Source organism: Danio rerio, chromosome 16 (assembly GCF_052040795.2).
Source record: "Danio rerio strain M-AB ecotype USA chromosome 16, GRCz13ab, whole genome shotgun sequence".
Classification (NCBI taxonomy): Eukaryota; Metazoa; Chordata; class Actinopteri; order Cypriniformes; family Danionidae; genus Danio; species Danio rerio.
The window spans coordinates 42,534,666-42,558,635 of record NC_141036.1 but is presented as its reverse complement, the minus strand read 5'-3'; the positions used below and the strand labels follow the sequence as shown (position 1 = coordinate 42,558,635).

The window sequence follows — 23,970 nt, the reverse complement described above, 5'->3', positions numbered from 1 at the left end:
CCGGCATCTACACTACAGTAGAGGGGCATTTGTATTCATATAACATGACCACACATAAGACCTTTGAGAATGACTATTTACAGAGGTGATACTGTAGAACAAGCAAGCTGACATGAGGAAATGGAAAGCCAAACTGAAATAATTCAGAGATGAAGACTGGCAGACATTTTGTGCATACAGATTTGATTTAAAACGGACTAAACATAATCATTTCTGAATCATAAAATAACATAAAAATGAAAAAAAAAAATATATATATATATATAAATTCTGGAAATAATATAATATAATATAATATAATATAATATAATATAATATAATATAATATAATATAATATAATATAATATAATATAATATAATATAATATAATAATAAATAAAAGCATGAATTTAAAAGCATCATATATTTTTGATCATGTGTATTTTTAAAGCTTGGTTGTGTTTTTGATGCTATGTTATGTGTCCTCATGCTTCATTAGTAGAAAATCACGTTATTTTTTCATATACTTTACTTTGATTATATACAGCTAATCAGCCAACATGAAAACCACTTTCATATTCCCTCAAGAGGCTCTGATTGGTCAACTAACATAATGTGCTGTGATTCACAGATCAGCTCCACATCACAACTTCACGCCCCTACAAGCAAACGCTTTAGCGCTTTGTAAACAGTAGCTGAATCGGACAGAAATTGAACAGCACACAGCTGAACCTCATGCCTGCTCTCTAAAATAAAATCTGACAAGTGTTTTTCACACATATTCGGAAAAAGCATGTGTAAGTTATTTAAAACGTTTACATATCTTTTGCAAGTGTGTTATTTGAGATGTAGAACGCACGGAAAGCATCCGCATAGAGAGACATGCATAGAGAGATTGATCTGCTGAAGAATGTGGGTGTTTACAGCATTTTGACTAATAAATACTCTATGAATTTGTAGCTAAATTGTTAGCGGTGCCAAACAGGATTTCTCGTTGTTTACATCCTTGTTTATGTCCTCGCTACTACATACTGTTAACGCTAGAAACTGTGCATGTAATTGATTAATTTGTACAAATAAAAATACTAATAGGTTGTGGCTCACAATCCACAGCTTCGTCTGAGTTTTAGCTGAATCTCGGCCACGCCTCGTTGCTGAACGGGGTGTATGCGCATGGTGAATGCACGTAACCTGAAGCCTTTGTGATCTCATTAGCCGGGATGTTTTTTTTGTTGTCCCCAAATTCCTTCGCTGTAGGCTTTGCTAAGCTAAATCTGTAAAAGCCAATAGCTGTGTCCCAAATCGCATACTTATGCACTATTCTACGCCATTTTGTAGTATAAATAGTGTAAGTAGTGTGTTCACATTGAAAACTCTAAAAATAATAAGTGCACTTTAATTACCCGGATGATGCACTTATTCAGCCGCTAAAATGAAGTGGGGAATGATGGACACTTCACGCACTCAACGACCGCTGGTTTGCTCACGTAGCGGAAGGGGCAGAGCAATTGGTCGCACATGTTGAATAACTTTATTTATTTTGGATGGTGAAAGCAAAATTCTCCTACGAGAGTGATTATAGCGCCTCCCGATGGTGAATGTGGCAATACTCACGGCAGGTATTATTTGATAATTCGGTTGTTTATTTCACTGATTTGGCAACAGTCAAACGTCATCAGGGAAACGGTTTGAATTTCCGCTTAGTAAAAAACATTAGTGTGCCATTTGGGACAACACTACATACATATACTATCCTGTTGAGTGTGTAAGTGCATAAGTGCATAGTGTATAGTGTGCCATTTGGGACGCAGCTAATGTCTCCCTTAGCATTGAACTTTGATGTTGTTTATGTTCACACAGTTGCATTACACATTGACTAAAGTTTAAAATATGATATCGTAGTGTGCCACCCGTTTAAATGTTTAATTTTTATTTAGGATACAAATCATATAATCTATGAAATAATTAACTTTTAATTTGCATGTTTATATCTAAGTAAAATATGTATTATTTTTAAAATATATTTTAACTAAATGTATTTGTTTTTAAACCTGGTATATGTCAACAACAACAAAAATTGCCACAAAAATAATAATAATAACAATAAAATATTTATAAAGATTTTTTTTTTTAATATGATTTTATTAAATAAATCATTCAACTTTTAAATTGTCTACATTTCAGAAAAAAAAAATACTGAAAACTTCCTATAAGAAACTATCAGCTACTAGACTTCACAAGAAAAATAAAGAAAGACAATAAACTGTCTGGAATTTGCAGTTATTCAAGCACAAAGAGGTGTAAATGAAAGCTAAAGCTCAGCTGCCAGAACCGATGTTTTGAAAGGAAGATAATTAGAGTGTTTTTTACTCTCCGTTGCCTCATTCTTTGTGTTTTCGGGTTTTCATTTGGCTCTTTGGGCCTGCAAGTAATAAATTCAGAGATACTGTAGCAGCAGATAAACAACTGTTACAATCTCACAAGATTTACAGCCTGCATTATTATGAATCCAATGGCCTATAAAAAGAGTTGGACTGATAACGCCAGTGTGAAGGCCTTTTCCCATCTGAAATGAGCGGCTTATGAAACACAAGGCAGATGGCAAAACGTGCAGAAGATTTATTAGAGTAATAAAGTTCAGATATTGACAGGTTTATGTGCTGTCCTGCTACAGTTGCTTTCATTGGTTTAAGGCTTTTTATGTTTAATATCTGTGAATTTTCCATCAGCAATGAAACAAATCCTTGTTTGAAAAGGCACTAGGTCAAAAGGTGAATGATATCTGGTGAATCAACACAAATACAGCTACAGAAAAAAAAACACTTGAAACCGCTTGAAAGTCCTCAGTTTCTTTTGATTTGTTTTGTTTGAGTAAAATGTAAATTCCTGTTTTATTCTATAATTGTCTGATTCAATTTCTTTAAAGTTTCAACTAAAAACATTGCCAGTTTTTAAGTCAATTAATATTCATTCACTGTAAAATCTAATAAGTTAACTTAAACATTAAAACAATTTTTAAAGTTTTGAATTCAAATAGTTAAAGTGCTGAAAATGTATGTACATTTTATATTAATATAATCAAAATTTGTTGCACATTAAATGCATGTGAAATGTGGCAGAGAAAATTCTACACCGTAATACCCAACAGTCAACTTTATCAAAAATGAAATATGTAGTTAACTTAAAATTTACTGAAGAGAGCGTGAAGAGTTTTGAACTCAGTGTTGGAGGTACACTGCAAAAGTAATTTGTTACTTAAACAACTTCCTTAAAAGCAACAAGTTGACTTTACAAAACTAATGTAAGTAAACCCATTATAACTTGAATCTGTTAAGTTGATTTTTATAATTATGCTAAGTGTACTCACTTTAAAAAAAAGTCAAATAATCCCTTTTTACAGTGTCAGACTGTTTTAGCATGTCTGTTTTCAAAAAATTACTGTAATTATCACAATATTTCCTATTTGGTGCGTCATTATATATCTATATATCATTATACGTCTATAAAATCTACATTTATAGTCTGTATTAAATTTAGAAGACACACTGGATTCTGGAAGAGTAGATTTATTTTAGTTACTGTGATTTTGCTACATACAGAAAACCTGGGAAAAAAATAAATATATAAGAAAAAGTATATTGGAAAATAGTGATTCGTTTAGCATAATTATAATTAGCATTATTATAAAAATTATGTCAACTTGACAGTTCCAAGTTACAATGGGTTTACTTACATTTATTATAAAGTCAACATGTTGCTTTTAAGGAAATTGGTTTACTCGCTTTAAGTAACTAATCACTTTTTACAGTATAATTAATAAAATACCTCATTACTTCAACTTAAATGGAGCAAGTTCACAGTACTTATATAATTTTTTTTTTATTCAAATGGTTTGTAGTGAGTTTTACAGTACTCAGTTGGTTTGAGTTCTCTTAATTTATTGGGTTTCACTGTGCTCATATTGCTTTGTTTACTCAAATGGATTAAGTTTACAGTACTCATTAGAATTAGTTTTTGAACAAACAAATTTGGAATGTTGAATTTCATTGTTGTTTTCAGAAACAGCTTCTAAAAAGAGTGACTCTGTATTTATATAGCATATTTGACAATACAATATTAATATTATTAATAGATTTTCTTTTCACATTGTATTAAACACAGGTACAACATTACAGTACAGTGTTTCCTCTAGGATTTTTTCCAACTCTGGCGGCAGGCCTTTTTTATTTTTACACAGATCTACCAACTACCTGTGGCGTTATTTCAATGACAAATGTTGTGAGCGCAGTATTAGAAGTCGGGATCGCATTTATGTAATAGCCTACGAGCATGCGAATCTGTGCTTGCACGCCGATTTCCTCTGCTCGTGTACAAAACTTCTGCCACGCCCCCTCAAAAATTGTGCACTTGTGCACTCTCAAACTAACGCTGCTGGGTGCGTTTTATTGCATTTATGTAATGAGTATGTCTCCAGCATTTATTAGATTTGCTAGGAATATTTATGAGTGTCTCCAATAGAACTAAAGAGTAGCATTAATGCGTCGTGAATAGGGTTGTAACGGTATGAATTTTTCACGGTATGATAATTGTCTAAAACAATACCACGGTTTGACGGTTTCGCGGTATACGGTATGTTACAAATGTTACAAAATAATAGAACAGTGAAGCAAATTTGACTTTTTCCAAATAATATATTTTTAGTTACTATAAACAACACCGCTTATAATGAACAAACAAAAAAATAAGAAAATAATAAATAATGTGTCAAAGTCCAAATAAAGTCCAAATAAACATGGTGCAAATCCTCAGTAAAAAAATAGATATAAATATTTACTATACTATAAATAGTTACATAACGAAACTAGATTCAATATGGAACATCCTTAGGTTTTATGTGCCAGCATGGATATGGTTGTCTGTGGATATGGATTCGGATATGGTTGTATGCAATGCAGACAAACAGCTGCACCTTCATTTGCGTCTTTTGAAAACAGCAAGAGCAGCAGTTCGTCTTTGCTGTGTCACTGTTTTGTCATGTTTCTGTGCTGCTGTGGATGCAAAAGTACTTAGTATAAGAATTATTTCATGCAAAACTTTTTTTTTTGCGTTTTATTTAGCCGCGCATAAATGTATGCCTATCTCTCATTCCGTGTTGTTCAAAAAGCTCATTGTTTGGTCCACAAACAAAAGCGAAACCTATGCTTATTGGTTGTGATATAGCGAGTTTGAACCAATCTGGGCATGGAGGAGGGACATTGCATCAATGTATCATGTCTAGTTTGTCCGGAGACACAGTGACGAGCGTTTCTTTGTCAAATCAGCGTTGTCAAATTTTGATGACGTAACCGCACTGATTCCGGAGCCTCTGAAGAGCCTCTGATACAGCACTGGAAAGCTGGGATTCTCTTCTTTATGCCAATCTTTGAATTGTATGAATCGGATCAGCGGATCAAAAGTTATTAAACATTTAAAAGCAATACTTATTTTTAGCCGCGGGCGGCTGTCTCGGTCTTTAAGGGTTAAAACCGTTGATATGCAATTGTTCATGGTATGATAATCGTGCACGTTCAAATCGTGGTAGACCGTCATACCGGTATATTGTTACAACCCTAGTCGTGAAGTAAAGTGAAACGGCTATCGTGTTTGCTGGCCTCACACATCACGCACCGGTCAGCCAGTCAGTCAGTCAATCAGCACATCACCTTAAAGGGTAAACGAAAAACACACATCACTACTACGGTTACAGAAAAGTTTGCGCTATTATAATTCACTTACCCTTTAATATGTTTTGGTGCGATTATTACCCGCTAATAAAAAAATTAAATGTTTTGAATGAGAAGCTGTAACATAGCCGTGGCAGGATGAATGTTTGCGTGGCACCCTGCCATGAAATAATGAATGTACAGGAAACCATGCAGTTTTATAGTAACATGAGACAAGACTTAAAGTAAGTATTCCAGCAGCACACTCAAATTTGTCTTACTTAACTTATCAAGCACATCACATCCCCCTGGTGGTAATAGACTAATTTTCTACAGCGAAAAAGAGAATGCGATGGGAAGAAACCTGGAAGTATTGCTTGGAGTCACATAGGAATGTTGTGTCCCTGGATGTAATCAGCAAAGAGAAAGTGACACAAATTTATACTTTCACTGCCTTCCAAGTGACCCAAAGGTCCGTTCTTGATAAATGGTAAAAATAAAAAGGGATATCGGACCTCATTTTTAGCTAAGGGAAATAGCACTAGTTAGCTAATGTTTTCTTTCCCAAACTCACGTTTTAGACATCATTTATCTAACTCAAGTTAATGAACTGATTCTTTCACTGTATTTCACAAAATTTCGCTACTGAAATCTTAAAAAAACGTCCATTTTCTGTTAATGTTTAAGGCACTGTTGATGACACTCTTAAACAGCGCTGATTTGCCATTGTGTTCACATGCTCAACAGAAATGACTGATTGGCAGCAAAGGTCATGAGTTCACCACACTTCACAATGTTTACAGATTACAAACATAGATGTGCATACCGCTTGGTGAACTGACTGATCTTCGCAGCTTTAAAACGCTCCAGTGTCCGTGTATCTGTGATTGCAATCTGTAAAGAGTGGTGAACTGATGACCTTAACCGCAAATCTAATCATTTCTGTTTAGCACTGGTGAATATGGCAAATCAGCTGTTTAAGAACACAAAGAGATTGTGATTTTGTTTAATGCCTAATATACTTTTAATTGTTTAAACTAAACTTAACTGAATGATATTAAACTGATGTTTACACCATTTCTGCATTTTAAAACCACAGCAACAGATGGAGGTTTTTAGTCCACAGCATGTTGTTGCACAATTTACAGTGCTGATCCTATATTTCTGGGTTTCTTCCCACCACAGCTTCGCTTTTGTTCTTTAAAAAGGTTTGAAATAATGATACAGCCTGACAAATTAAACAACTCAATAAAGAGCTTTTTTCAAGCTTAAAATTATATTCGAGCTCCCCAACCCAAACATTTTCAAACATTCATTTGATGATTTGAATTGAACAATGACCTACAAGGCATTACAGTGAACATTTATTCATTGTATTCGTTCAAATGGTTGCCTCATTCAGGAATGAATTAAGCAGATGACTCCATTTTTCATTCATTCATTCATTCATTTTCTTGTCGGCTTAGTCCCTTTATTAATCCGGGGTCGCCACAGCGGAATGAACCGAAAACTTATCCAGCAAATTGTTACGCAGCGGATGCCCTTCCAGCCACAACTCATCTCTGGGAAACATCCACACATACATACACACACACGGACAATTTAGCCTAACCAATTCACCTGTACCGCATGTCTTTGGACTGTGGGGGAAACTGGAGCACCCGGAGGAAACCCATGCGATGGCAGGAAGAACATGCAAACTCCACACAGAAACGCCAACTGAGCCGAGATTTGAATCAGCGACCCAGCAACCTTCTTGCTGTGAGGCGACAGCACTACCTACTGCGCCACTGCCTCGCCCGACTCCATTTTTATAAATAATCAATTGAATCACTGGTTTATTAATTCAACCAAAAAGTTGAATCATTCAGGAATGAAGTAAACAGCTCTCTTTATGAATGTTTAATTCGGATATGCCTTCATATTTTTTTGTTGGCAAAACTGACAAACAGGCAATATGTTACACAGTGTTAATCTGACTGTTGCTTCAATACGTTATTAATTAGCTTTTTTCTGGTTTAATCAGCACTTGTGTGATAATGTAAAACTAATATTTTTAATAAGAGAAAAAAACTTGATGTGGGCCTTTTTTGCACCAATATCTTAAACTTTGAGGGCATATAACTGCATCCTATTACACAGAGTTGTTAATCATGTTCATCAAATCAACTGTACTGTATGTGAAACATGACAAGTTATTTTTCCCATTGCTATTAATCTAATTAACACGTTACACTTTCATGCATGTTGCAGATTTGCTAAAATGTAATGTTAGTGTCAAACAGAGATTGAAAAAATGAAAAATATAAGCTGTGTGGTTTCAGGAAAGGAACAAAATGGTAATTTTTGTCCACCTTTCTATTTGTTCTTATAGCAGATGTTGCAGTGCAGAGCAGCTGGTTGTGGAAAGGCATCGCTTCTTGGTCAAGCATCACAGCATGTGTGTCTCTGTGTGTGTGTATGTGTGTGTGATCATCCGTGAAATTATAACACCGGGGTGTAAACATCACCGAGATGAGAATAACAATGCACAACACCACATATCACTGTAGTGATGGGGAATCTGCGCACCATCACAGCTACTAAATGACTTTTGCTGCCTCTTAAGAGATTCTATTGTATTTTAGGGGTTCTCTCAAGAGAGATTGCTCTTGTTTAAAACTCATTTTAATGCTGCAGTGTAATTTAATTAAGAAGAAACCCTAACAAATGCTTTTCTTACTTTCCTTCACACGTTTCTAGTCCAAATATCTAAAAATCATACTTGAAATTTTCAAAAAAACATTGAATTGTATTTAGAAACGATAAATCAAAATGAAGATAATGTTTTCTTAAAGCAGGCAAAATATTCTGCCAATGGGGTAAGTAAAATAGTTGCAAAGTGAAGATTATTTTAAAGATAATTTTGTTTACCCCATTAGTTGATTATTTTGCTTGTCATTTTTTGCAGTGTATACAAGCCAAGAGACAAGCCAATTATTTAATCAAAACGTGTGATAATAAGTGTTAGGTAAGCTACATTTGAAAAGTCAAAGATTACAAATTACTGACTACTACAGGGAAATGGTAATCTGATTATATTAATAATTACTTAATTACATGCTTGCATATATAAAAATACAAAATATACTGAGTAATGTAAAATTCACAAATACAATTAAAAAACTTAATATTCTCTCATTATTTATTGTGCTAAACCACAAAAAAGACATTTAGAAGAAACCTGGATACTTGCACTCATTGACATCCATAGTGTAAAAAAGCACTGCAGTGATTGGGGGTTATTGTGTGTGTCTGAGGTATTTAAATGATTAAATATAGAATAAAGGCTTAGTCTACTGAAATGTGTATATTCCATAAAAAGTATGAAGCCGATCGAACAGTTCTTGTTAAGTGACTCGTTTTTAACTGCGTGTGCCTGGAAAATGTTAGCGTGCACAATATGCGTTCCCAATACAAGTTACATTGGAAAAAACAAACCTGTGTAAGCAAAAAACGTGATATGTGAACAGTCCCATAAGATCCTGCACAAAAATCCAATTTAGCCTGTTTAGGCTGAGTTGGACCAGTTTTGGACGCCTTGGTGACAAGTGTTGTCATACAACGCTTTCTGTTCAAGTGCTTGAACGAGTTGCTGGTCGAGTCTGGACTAATATAGACTTTTCACAGCAATATTTTTGTTTTTACGCTAAATGAAATCAAAGTAATGTGTGTATTTCCACTTGAAGATACAACCACTCTCGTCGGCAACCATTTCAGCTCACATCCTCCAGCAATTTAAACGTGAATGCTTGATAACTGATGTTGCGCCGGAAAACAAGATTTAAAAGAAGCATATTTTTCTTCTGAAAACTAAATTTGTAATGCACGTAACACAATTTAGTAACTGTAATCAAATTATACAAATTTAAAATGTGATTAATTACATTACCGCATTACTGTGGAACGTGTTACATCCAACTCTGGTGATAATTAATAAACCTTAAAAATAGTAACAAAAAACAAAGCAAAGAGTAATAATATTGATATTAAAGGAATAATATAATATTTAGGCTGATAATACATATCGTAATTTAATTAAAAACCTAAGACTAAAGTTAGAAAATTAAAATATAAATTATTTATAAGAAATATGATTTGCAATTTATAATATAATTTACATTGAACACAACATTAAAGAAAATATTAAACAAATCGGAAACATCAAAATGTTAACTTCAACTTTTTTACTCAAATCGTGACTGTAAAAACTGTAGTTAAAACAGACAAACGAAACAAACACTAAAATATGCCATGAAAAATTAAAACACGAATTAGGAGAAATTTATTTGTATTAATGGTCACACACTTTGGGATCCAAGTATAGAATGTACATAAAGATAGTATTAGTAATAATCAACATGATTAGAAACCTTTGACATTGTAGCTTTTTATAAAATAAAATTAAATAATATAAAATAAAAATTAAATTAAATTAAATTAAATTAAATTAAATTAAATTAAATTAAATTAAATTAAATTAAGACTTGGACAGTGTTAGCACCTGCACCACATGTTGTTAGTCAGCATGTGGATGATTTAGATTTCTGACTATAGCAGAGCTCTGACTGCCAAGACAAGCAATGCATAAAAACTCAAGGTTGACAACTTCTCCAGCACTGAATCACTGTCTCTGCATTTCACAGCAGCTCCCATAAGTCATTTCATTCTGACAGAGCAGCTCTGAATTATCATCCTTCCATCTAAAACAATTACAAATAGACATGCCATGAGGGTCTTCAATTAATTCAACTATTTACCAAATGAAAGTCTCCAGTTATTTAGTAATTCTGCCAGACACCTGAAAGTGCCCTCTTCACTTTCTGATCTCGTCTGACCTCTGTCTTATTTTATTCTGGCCTGAAAGCTGATGTCTGTCTGAGGAAGCGTAGCTGCGGTGCTCACTTGTTAAATGTTTGGCATTTGGGGAACAAAAGGCCTCGGTGTCGCGAATGTAGCGATGGATCAACCCATAACAAGCCCTGTCGTTAATGGGCCCTAATGAATTCAAAGATATGCAAAGCCACACGGGCCTCTCGTTCAGATAAGGTGGGAAAGAATCAATCACATTCCCAAAATACACAACCGTTGACCTTTCTTCACTTGTCAGGCGTAAGAGGACTGACACTTCTCGCTTTCTCTCAGCTCAGACGTAGAAAAAGGCAACATGTTCATCTGCTGCCTGCAGGGACAGGCTGGTGCCAAAACTCAAATAGCAGTTCTGTATTAAAATTAGAAATGAGTAATTAATGATTGATTAAATGTTGATGATTCTTTCAATTCAGTAGAGGCTCATTGGACGATTCGTTGGACGAATTGTTTCACTATTCAGATGACAAATCCACAAGTGGGTGCTGTCTACATTTTTTGGGAAATAGAAATTACATTGCTCCGGGTTCTTTCTTTTTTTTTTATGCACGATTTAAATTACAAATCCACAAGAGGGCGCAGTCTACATTTTTGGGAAATGTAAAATACATTGCTCCCGATACGATTTGTTGCTTGTTTCAGATGAAAAATCCATATGATGGTGCTGTCTACATTTTTGTTAAATGTAAAATTCATTGCTCTAGGTACGTTTTGTTGCACGTTTCAGATTACAAATCCACTAGAGGGCGCTGTCTACATTATTGTGAATCTGAAATACATTACTTAGATCATGTTTAGTTATATATTTCAGAACCACTGATCTAAATCAGTGGTCCTCAATTCTCGGGATCAGGGCCACATAAGAAATCATTAAGTATATTCGTTTTATTTACTATCAGAGTCTGAACAAACTTTTACTTTAAAAAATATTTTATTTTTAAAAATGAATGTATTCTCTGGGTTACATCTTGGTCACTTTAAGGCTAAAATTTAACCCACAAGCAGCAAAATAAGAAAGTCTTTGGAAAGTTGTTTTTCATGTAAGAGAAAAGGCACTGTGAAGGATCCATGAATTGCCAAAGAAATATGTGCCTCGGTCTACATTTTCGTGTAACTTAAAATACATTGCTCTGGGTTTGCTTTGTTGCATGATTTGGATGACAAATACACAAGAGGGCGCTGTCTATATTTTTGTGAAAAGTAAAATATACAGCTACGGGTTTATTTTGTTGCACGATTTAGATGACAAATCCATAAGAGAGTGCTGTCCACATTTTTGTAACACGTAAAATACAATGCTCCGGGTATGTTTTGTTGCACGTTTCAGATGACAAATTCACAAGAGGGCGCTGTGTACATTTTTGTGAAACGTAAACTACATTGCTCCAGGTTGTTTTTGTAGCACAATTCAAATGAAAAATCCATAAGAGGGCGCTGTCAACATTTTTGTGAAATGTGAAAAAAATTGCTCCGGGTTTGTTGTGTTGCACGTTTCAGATTACAAATCCACAAGAGAGCGCTGTCTACATTTTTGGGTAATGTAAAATACATTGCTCCAGGTACATTTTGTTGCACGTTTCAGATGACAAATCCACTAAAGGGCACTGTCTACATCAATGTGAATCTTAAATACATTACTTAAAGTGTGTTTACTTATATGTTTCAGAACTGCTAACCTAGTGGTTCTCAATCCCTGGAATCAACTGGCCGCACAAGAAATCATTAATTATTTCCTTTTTATTTACTATCTGAATCTGAACAATCTTTTATTTTAAAAAATCTTTTAAAAATTTATGTATTCTCTGGGTTACATCTTGGTCACTTTAGAGCCAAAATCTTACCCACAAGCAGCAAAAGGAGTAACAGAACAGAGATGTCTTTGGAAAGTTGCTTTGCGAAGAGAAAAAGGCCCAGTGAAGGACCCATGAACTGCCAAGGAATGGATCCACAACACATTTGTCAACAAATCAGTTAAATACAGCATACCTGTGCAGGAAGATCGCAAATGATGGCGGCTGAACACTGATCACATATTTTCCGCATGCAAGCTTGTTACATTCAATGGAGAAGTGACACGCGGTAGAGGCTCAACATGCTCGCTCCTTAAATGTGGACCCAATTAAAAACATCTCCAGGATGCCTCAAGCGCACTGCAAGTCACGTAACAAGAACTGACCGATCAGCTTCATATTTTGCATGGAATATATACATTTCAGTAGACTAAAAAGCACTGCAGTGTTTGTTTGAGATAATATTTTTTTTCGTAAATAAAACTTGAATCAGAGTTGCAGCAATGTTTTGTCAGCCTGTCATCCTCTGAGAAAACGGTTGATGTTCACCTAGCACCACGCCCCCCAACCAATCAACTGGTACATTTAATTAATTAACCAACATGTTGAGCTAATGCATAACATATCAATTCTGAAATTTCAGCAATGCCAGACATACTCAAAAGCATAAGTCTTAAATTTAGTATACATAGAATATTTTCAACAATTTAGTATGATTTTTTTTGGCCAGAATTCATTGTAATCAATAGCATGTGAAATATTTACAGTTTTAATAAAATATGCTAAATTTCCATGACGTTTTGAAAGGGAAAAAAAAAACTGTTTTGAGAAATATAGTCCTGCTGACTCTGTGACACCATTTTATGAAATATAACCTATTATCTTCATTATCCATTTATATTATCCTTCATCCAGCAGACCAGTGAAAGAAAAAGAGCCATTTTATCACAATTTGTAACCTCTTCCACACATCTGACCATCTGATGTATGATTCTAGCTGGACATCGTCCCGGCTATATCTCATAATGGCCATATCATGAGCACATCATTGCGGATATGTTGCCTCAGGGACTTTTCCAGGTTAACAACCATATGGATGATGAGAATGAAAAAAAGGCATGTCGCTTCTCAAATCTTTGGCAGGAGGAGGTAAATTGCAGCAAGGAATCCCTGAAGAGGGATTATTGAACTACATGATCACAGCGACAGATATCACACAGACATTGTCTATTCTCCCATCACTGAACTGTCAACCAATGAATGACCTCCTCAGACAGCATGTCATCACTCCTAATCTAACCCTGTCATCTCTGCAGAGAGCATTTGTTTTTCATCTATAAGATAAAGGTGATGCACGCCTGTGGCACAAACATGCTGGAGGCATGTCATAACCATAACAGAATGACGGCCAAATGTGAGGTGACCATCAAAGCTGGGGGATATTTTCGGATCTGATTACACAGAGATTTATTTCTCTCTTAGTACGCTTTCTGGTGTCTTCACGGGTCTTTAACCTGTGATTGTCGCACTCACTTTTACCTCCTGTCGATCTCAGAATGAGATACATTGATTGGAAAAAACATGCACTGAATATTAACCTCAAAAGCAACTTCTTGCATGTGCTCTAAAACAAATCTCTATTTTCACACACACACACTGAACAAAATTGTGGTTTCTACACAACCGATTTGTGTTGGTACAACATGAAGGAATTAGCTAACTTAATACTTTTTGTAAAATTAAGTAGACTGAATCATAAAACAGTTAAGTTTGCATTTAAAATTCAAGAATTGTGTTGTTTCAGCTCAATTAGAATTAGTTTGAACAAACAGCAAGTCTTTTTTTGTGTAATGTGTTAAATCAATCCATGTTTATTCAGAATGGTCTTTATTGATGTATATAATTATTGGAAATTAAGTATGATAATAATGACATTGATATATACACTCACCGGCCACTTTTTTAGGTACACTTTCCTAGTACTGGGTTGGACCCCATTTTGCCTTCAGAACTGCTTTAATCCTTCGTGGCATAGATTCAACAACGTACTGGAAAGATTCCTCAGAGATTTTGGTCTATACTGACGTATTAGCATCACGCAGTTGCCATCAAGCAGCATAAGTTTTTAACGTCCAAAAATCAATGGAAGTGAATGAGACCATATGTCTCATGCCGAAAAGATTCCAATGGCTGCATCCACTTGTACATGAAAAATAGGATCAATAATATGGTTCTAAACATTACTACTTACTATGATCCTTTTTAATAATGTGGGTATAACTGTTTCCATAAGGAGACTGATAGATAATATAATTAACATATACGTTTGTAAATTTCCACCAATGTGTCTTTGCATCATGTGTTCTCTCTATCTTTAATAAAATATTAACATATTAGGATGTTTTCACAGAACTAATTGCAATAAAACATAATAATAGAGTATTAGATGGTGAATAACTTAATTCATTTCCAAGCAAATTTATTCAGAGATTAACAGAATGTGGAGTTTCAACATGCGGCTAGTCAGAAAGTAATTTCCTCAGCTGATTTATCAGAAAAAAATTCCATTCAAGGAACATTAAGCATTTTTGGGGTAATACCTGTTCTGTAACATTACACAAGGCATTTTCTGAGTCACAGAAAATGGGTGCCTAACGTTGGTATAAATTTCTATCAGTGATTGAGGTTTGGAGTTGCTGTTCCCAAAAATTTCTGTGAGTGTGTGTGTGTGCTTTTGTGTGTATGCGTAAAACTATTAAAGGCGGAAATGAAATGACAAATTCACAATCTGCTGCCTTCTCCTCTCATATAAATTTCCGCCATGCAAAACTGCTCTCTTAGCATCAAAGAATTCCGTGCTGGCTTTAAACGTGACGTTCACATATGGAGATTGTTGGAGCAGAGATTGCAGTGTTTGAGATAAGTGCAAGCTTTATATCTGTACTTTTTTAGCCATGTGTTATTTGATTAAAAGTGTCATTTTAATAATGTAAAAAAAAAAAGTGTTTTTTTCCCATGTAAATCTTATTTCTGATGAAAATAGGTCAAAGACACAAATGGGATTTTAAGCATCAAAGCAATAAAAGTGTGATACAGGTTTAAATTAGTTTTTCCCATATATTAGAATGTGTCCAATTCATTTTTTCCCCTAACCAAAACATTTACTTTTTTACCATGTCAGAAATCATTCATGTAAGAGAACATAATTTTTCATGATTTACAGAAGACTAAAACGTCTTGTGCAACATTAAAATAGACCAAAATTATTTCAAATAAGAATCATTTTAATCATAAGACTCTTTTCAAGGATCACAAAAGAAATGTCAAGATGTTTACACTTTGCCACTATATAAAATATGAAGATTTTTTTATATAAAATATTATAAATATTTGCAAGCCTCTCATTCTTTTAAACTTTAGTAAGCACAGATTAAATTATCCATGGTGCTACATTTTATGTTAATATAAGTACAGGGGGGGGGGGTATTCAACATGTCTTTTTTTTTTTTTTTCCTGGGAATAATATTTCCAAAGAAGCTGTTGACATGCAATTGAACCAGATTTTGGTAAAAACCCAAACAATACAAACATAAAAAACATTCACATGCATTTCTCAGGGGTGATTTTTTTTCTATAGGCTTCAACAGAATGAAAATATCTTGATGGTTCTGTGGGTTTTGTTTACCCAAACTGATTTTGTATTTTCTATTGAATTCAAGGTTTAAGTGATAGGCCGGGCCATTTTACAGCTTGATTTTCTTACTCTGAAAGCATTTGAGAGTTTCCTTGGCTGTATTTTGGATCATTGTCTTGCTGAAATGTCCACCCTGGTTTCATTTTCATCATCCAGGTAATGTAGATGTTGGACTGAAGCAGTGAATATTAATCTACAATGAGGAAGGGCAGAGAGTTGCTAAATAACTACTGAGAGATTTCAGCTGCTGTCTGGGCTTTCACTGCCTTTCTACACCTCCGTTTCTTCATGTGTTCAATACTTTTTTTTCCTGTGTCACTTCATTTTATTACACAAAACTTAATCTGTAAACTAATTAAATTTGTTTTCTTTTCATATATTTATTTCTTTAGTTGTTGTCAACATCTGGTGAAAAAATGTAAGTCAACTGCACCTTTAGAAATATGTTTTCTGAGAAAAATGGTGATGTGATAAATACTTATTTCCCCCACTGTATATTGACATTTTGTTTTGTTTTTGAGACATTACAGTAAATACTTTCATTTTAATGTGCAACTTAAATGCAAAGATTATAGAAAACTGCCCCAATTTACTTTCTATTATAAACCAAATTTTTGCATTATACAGTAGAAAGAAAATCAAAAAAAGTTTGGAAGAACATCCAGGTGAGTAATGATATCGAACAGCATCACAATGGTACTGTTGTAAGTTATAATAAATAGCTGATTTGATGCACACAAATATGAATCGGTTCATCCCCATTTGCATAAGCAATTACTTCCATTGAAATGTAATGAGTCTGATTTGTGGAGTTCACTGGGACAAAACCTTTTCAGACTACGATGATTAATGTATTGACAACAAAAGGAAAAGTAATGTTTACTTATAGTTGCTTTTCATTCTAAGATATTGGCTTGTATAATATACAACCCTGCATGGTCACCAAAGCAACCTTGATTTCAGAAGTTCCAAGACGAAGTGAGTAAAAAGTTGAAATATCATTGATTTAATGCGCCCCCAGAGAAACGAGTCGATTTTTACAGTTAAATAAGCACTGCTTTCTGACACAAGGACAAATTTCACAATGATCTTGCATTGATTCATAAGCAAGACGGTATTGATACTTACTAAAGGGATTTCATTATTAGTCTAATCGTCTAAGGTACAAATAGCTTCAAATTTTTTGGGTTAAAGAGTCAGTGGATATGCTAGAGGTTTCAAGCTTTGATCGCCCAGTGAATATAGGCCTGATGGATCATTAGCCTCTGCCCTCAGCAAAGGCAAATGTCAGATGATTAATTATAACTTAATCTAAGTCCATTGTGCTGATGTCAGTCAACAAACTTTGTGCAATTAGTTCAGCTTGGATGCACCGTTAAGATACTAAAGACAGCCATTTAAAAAAAAAAAATAAAAAAACACCACAAAATTAAAACAGTGATGTAGAATATTACAGCTTTATAAATGCTTTATCCTAGCACCTATAGTATCAAACATCAATGTAATTTTAATTATATAGTGCCTACATGCAATATGTTGTGTTGATGGTGGCAGAAGGAGCAGATGCATGGTGACAGGCCAGGTTGACCATTAGGTCACTGGGAAATGTCCCAGTGCTCCCTATGGTGTTGGTATTGAGTGGTGGGGCAGAAATTGTCACGTTTCCAACGTTAGGCTTGTAGCTTGCAGCGCGTCATACAAACCCCGCCCCCAGAACGTCCCCCGAATCAAACGTCACACAACCTACTCACTTCCACGGGAATCAGGCAGATAAAGCACACCATCACATCACCAAGAAACCATTAAAATGAAAAAAATATTTTAAATGAATTAAAAAATGAATTAAAAACTATTTAATTAATATCATCGAATGCAAATACTTTATACACAATATTTTAAACCTCCTCCAGTGTTTATTGTTTTTAGGAAATATCTAAAATCTTTTTTTCAGATAGGTCTCTGTAAAATTATAGTTATGTATGGCTTAAAAACGGTTTAATTTATGTATTGTATATACCTACAGTGTTATAGCTAGCTTTTCTTAGTTTTATGTTGATTTATTTATTTAATATTTGTAATACTTTAAATTATTTCAATATAGCTTAGTGTGAAGTAGCCAGGCTATTTTATCAAGATATGACACTATTGTTTTTGGCCTACAAAAGTGGACACGTCATTTGTAAACTTTCATGTCTTTCTGTTGTATTCATATAGTGTATTTCTCCAAAATAAATAAAAAAGGAAAAAGCTGCTCGCGGCTTCAACAGAGCTGTCAAGTGAGCTCTCTTTTGCCCGGTCTCTCACACACATACAGGCATATAACATGCATGTATCATGCACAAACACACCTTTTAAACTTGACAAAAACTCTTGACAACCTTTACTGGCTGCTGTGTCTTTAATGTTGTGTAGGCTAAAGATTATTGTGTGTAACTGAACCATCAAGGAGGACGCAGCAAAGAAAAATTCCTTATAAATTAAAACTTTATTATTTTATGCAATACTCTTATATTTAAAAGGGAAACATTAGGGCGATCATAAGCAAAAAGACCTCTAGCCTGTATCTTAAACTGACCAGCTATACGTTTTCTTTCCATTACTTACTGTATTTATTTGTTTGCCGCATGTACTTGTGTGCGATCGGTGTAATGACGGCATGCATCTTTACCAGACTCAAGACGCAGTCTGGTAAAATCCGTGACGCAACGTCCGTGTCTCCTTTCACGCCGCCCCTGAGCTCCAGCTTGTTGCTGTGTGTGTAATCTACTAACAGGAATCATATGCTCTCGCGGACCACATAAAACAATATGGCAGCCCGGGTTTGACCTGTAGGCCTTGAGTTTTGATATGGGATATCGAAGATATACATTTAAATTTTCAATTTCAGTCAATGGAACAATGAAAATTGATGACATCATTCTGCACTTCAGCTTGTCAACACATTTTCAGACCAATCAAATTGTCTCCAGAATCTCAAGTGTTCCTTCCCCAATACAAGCAAATTAAAACTGCACCTGAAATAAGTCATTTGTTCACATAATTACTTCTTTCTATGATGACACATAGAACATGAGGAAAGGAACACACAGCAGAGTAAAAGACTCACACTAAGGTGGGGATGAATAATTCATATAGTGTAAATATGATTTCCATTGGAGTGAATGAAGTCTGTTTTGTTTTTTGTTTTTGTTCATGTCCTGTGATTCACTATAGACTGCACACAGTCTGCTCCATTCCTAAGACACAACAGCACAGACAGGATCACATGCACAAATCAGCACAGAACACAAAAGATTAATGCTCCATGTTTCAAGTTGTCACCATTTTTCATGCTCTTGTTGTTTCAAACTATGACTTTGTTTTTTATGGGAGTGCAAATAAGTAATGCTTAAAAGAGATTCCATTTCCCTGCATAGATGGAGCATGATGTAATATATTGTTATTAAATAACATGCATCATTACTGAAATCTTTAAAAAATAATAATAATGTGGTTCACTCAGCAGGGTAGAAGAGTCACTCACTTTGACAGCTCGTGGAGGAAAGTTAGTGTTGGGTGAAATTGTTTTGAGATTCATGCTTATTCAGATATTCTTTTGTTTTGTGTGGAACATTTGCATTTTCTGTCTTTAGGTGTTTCTAGTGTTTTTATATTGCTGCTTCCTTATCGGGTTAAGCTAATAAGCTAATATTCTAGGTTAAGCATCAATAAATAAACTACATGTTGATGACTGAACAGATAGAATGCCTTGTATGCACACCAAATCATCTGTTAAACACACGAGTAATCAATAACATGAGTTGTCACGTCCCAAAAAGCCCTTTTACCTTGATCACAGGCTTACCCTCCTCTCTGTTGGGTTGGTGAAAGATTGTTTGCTAACTGAAGGGACCCCACTGCTCTGACAGCACGTGTGTGTTGGTGAAACAGCTGGCAGACTGTATGTCTGGACAAACAGTCATGGTCAGTCTCACCCCTCCTCCCAGCAGGCCTCATCAAACACAACAGCAGTCCAAGAGCAGCCCTGATGGAGATTGTCAGGTTTTGATTGTGTTTAACAAATCAGAGCATAATTCATCCATCCACTCACATCTATCTATCTATCTATCTATCTATCTATCTATCTATCTATCTATCTATCTATCTATCTATCTATCTATCTATCTATCTATCTATCTATCTATCTATCTATCTATCTATCTATCTATCTATCTATCTATCTATCGTCAATCCATCTTACTTTCCATCACTCCATCTTTTTTCTGTCTAGGAATCCAACTGTCTGTTTGTCTGACTGTTTATCCGTCTATTGATTCCTCCATCTATCCATTGTTTTATCCATCCATCCATTCATCATCAATCCATCTTTATTTCCATTTATACATCTTTTTTGTCTATGAATCCAACTGTTCATCTATTCCTCCATTGTTGATCCATCCATCCATCCATCCGTCCATCAGTCTAAGCATACTTTGTCAATCCATCTTTCTTCATATCCATCCATCCTTTCCTGCTGTCTAATCATCCATCCATTGACAGATTAGACCTCCATCTTTCATTCATCTACTGAACTTTTTATCAATCCATCCATACTTCTTTCTATGTATAAATCCAACTGTCTGTCCATACTTTGTCTGCCCATCTTTTTCCATCAAATCAATGATTCATCTTTCTTTGTCTATTCATCTGTCCATTGATTCCTTCATCTTTTATCGATCTTTTGAATTTTTCTTTTATGTATAAATTCAACTGTCCATTCATTTGACCATCCATCTATCCATTGTTGATCCATCCATCCGTCCGTCCATCCAAGCATCTGTCCATCTATCCATTTATCTGTCTATCCTTACTTTGTCAATCCATCTTTCTTTCCATCCATCCATCTTTCTTTGTCTAATCATCCATCTATTGATTCCTTCATCTTTCATTCATCTATTCAACTTTTCATACATCTTGTATAAATCCAACTGTCCATCCTTTTGACCATCCATCTATCCATTGGTGATCCATCCATCCATCCATCCATCCATCCATGCCTGTCTATCAGTTTATTTTGTCAAATTACTGTCGATCCCTTTTTCTCTCATTCCATCCATCCATCCATCCATCCATCCATCCATCTTTCTTTGTTTAATCATCCGTCCATTGATTCCTCCATCCTTCATACTTCTATTCAACTTTTCATCCATCCATCCATCCATCCATCAATCCATCCATATTTCTTTCTATTTATAAATTATTGTCCATCCATCTATCCATTGTTGATCCATCCATCTATCTGTCTGTTCATTCATTCATGTGTTCACCTGTCTATCCATCCATTCATCGGTGTCTGTCCATTCATCCATCAGTCCATTTATCTGTCCATCTATTTGTTTGTCCGTATGTCACCAAGGCTGCAAATATTTACCAAACAGAAAGCAATCAATGCTAACGATGACAATATTACATGTGTAAATTAAATCATTTTCCTTCTGAGTACAGAACTTGATAAGTTGCACAGAAAAACATCTGAAGATCTGTAGTTAAAGATATAAGACATGCATTTACATGAGCTGTTTATAAAGAGTTGACATGGTTTACAAAGAAAGGCAGACAGTATATAGTAAAAAATCTGTTCAGTTTCATTTTGGTTCATCATGATAATAAAAATCTGTACTTAATACACATGAAAAAACATTGAACCATCTAAAAAAAACAAATCTGAATTAATGAGTAACCCATTCACTTTTTGACCCCGCTGGTCAGTCTGTGCTTCATGTGGACATCATGTACTGTAACTGTTACATAATTTAACATGTGGGTGTGTTATTCATTAACAGAAACTACCTTTTACCCCTAGCACAGACACAGAGCTTGTTCATTCAACAAAAAACAACAAAAAAACACTATGTCTTTACATTTTATGTATTCATTCACTGCTTTTTTTATTATACAGTTTATATTTTTGACCATCTAATGTTTAGATTAGGTTATTTTCTGCATCACAGCGAGTATCTATTCCTGGAATCAGCTCAATATATCTGAGGAGAAATGATTTTTTTCAGGCACTGCTGTAAATGCATTAATGTATTTAGATTTAGAGTCACACCTCTCCAATACTGCGCCTGCCAATCTGTTTCCAAGCCACAGTATAAGAGCTGTAGAGAATTATAATGGACCCTGAAGCTGGAGGCGATAATGTATACAGCAATCGTCCAGCTCAGCAAAGTGCAAAAACAGGTAAAAGTGTTTGATATTTACCATAGTACAAGTCACTGTTTGGACAGTTGGCATGAACTGGTGTAAATAGACAATATATTTAGAGACACACAAAAAGAAAAGTTAGTTCTATTCATTCAGTAGAAATATATGAAGAGTTTAGATGCAAAAACCTCTAAATGTCATCTGAAATTTTCCCATAAAATGAGCATTTTTATCAGGCTCCTGTTTGTATGTTCAGTAATATGTGGCAAAAAATAAATAAAATAAAAAATGTCCTTTTCTTGGTCTTCTTCTTCTGGTCTTGGTTCTTTAGTCTTTGAAGTAAAATGTATCAACATAAACAAAGGAGGCTAAGAAAAATCTTGGAATTTTTGCCTTTTGTTGCATAGGACAGTATTGAGACAAGACATGAAGATGTGGGGGGGGCAGGGATGTCCTCGAGCTGGAATTCTAAGTCCGGACGTCCTGGCGGGCTACATCACCATATGTCGACGCGCTAAACAATAGGCTATTGCACCGACAAAAAAAAAAGTTCATTTTTGATAGAAATTTCAGAAGGTATTTAATGTGATTGAGCTAGTTCTCCCTGCCCACCGTTCCCTCATCTGAGCCACAGCCTTCACGTAGATAAACAGAACAGTGACAGACAAAAACACGTAGTATATCTTTTGTTATTAACTACGTAACGAGAAAGAAGCCTTTAATGAGGTAGAAAATGTACATATTTGCTCACCTGGTTTTTCAAAACCTGATGGTGAGTCAAAATCAGGTCTAAAATCATGCAGTCTGAACTCAGCATTACACACACGCTCACACACGCACACATTTAACTTTACACTGTTTCGGCACAGCAAATGTGACAGGATACACATTAATATCCACTGCTGTATGGATATCGCTTATGTTGATGTACAAAATAAACCAAACTTAAGATCACAAATCAGGATTGAAGCATCTTCTTTTATAAATGTACTGACATCATGCGCTTGTGGTGATGAATTACGTAGTGATTTTATTGTATTTATAACAAACATGCACTATTTTAAAAACGTTTTGAACTTGCAAAACGCATTTTTGATAACATTTGATAATGATTGATGATCATAGTGCGCTCAACAGAACTTTTAATTCCGGTTGCTTTGCGCATGTCCTGTCTTGTGGATATGATTATGAAAGGTACTACAGAGACACATTAATAGCATCTGTCAGTCACTTCGATGGGCGGGAAAACTGCACTTCTACGTCACACGGAATTGGAGGCTATTTAAATGTCAGGAAATTTTAAAAAAAGAGACTTATTGTGTTTCTATCACTCCACTATAACTGTGGACACACTATACATACACACAGTTCTGTCCAAACGGCTTACAGAAGTTGTTTTTCATCATAGGTGCCCTTCAAATGAGCGAACTATGACTTTAAGAATAAATTCACAGTCTTACTGACTGTTCCAATTCAGTAGCATCAGTTGCATCTTGATGATGGTGAACACTAAAGCATTTTTAATATCTTTTTTTATAAAAGTGACCTGGAGATATCAATAAAAGATGACTCATTATAGCCGGCACAATAGCTTACTTCACACGGTTGTCTGCATTTTGAGTAAATTGCATTGACTCTCAGGGGACAGAGTCATATCATTTCTTGGAAAGAAAATGGAGATTTCCTGCTCTTGCCATTTTTGCAGCCAAT

General features: G+C 34.8%; 1 protein-coding gene across 8 annotated transcripts in view; it reads right to left on the bottom strand.

Moving 5' to 3' along the window:
• kiaa0319 (KIAA0319) overlaps window positions 1–23,970 on the bottom strand; it is a 164,656-nt gene that overhangs the window by 74,568 nt on the left and 66,118 nt on the right. The gene's annotated exons all lie outside the window — the stretch shown is intronic.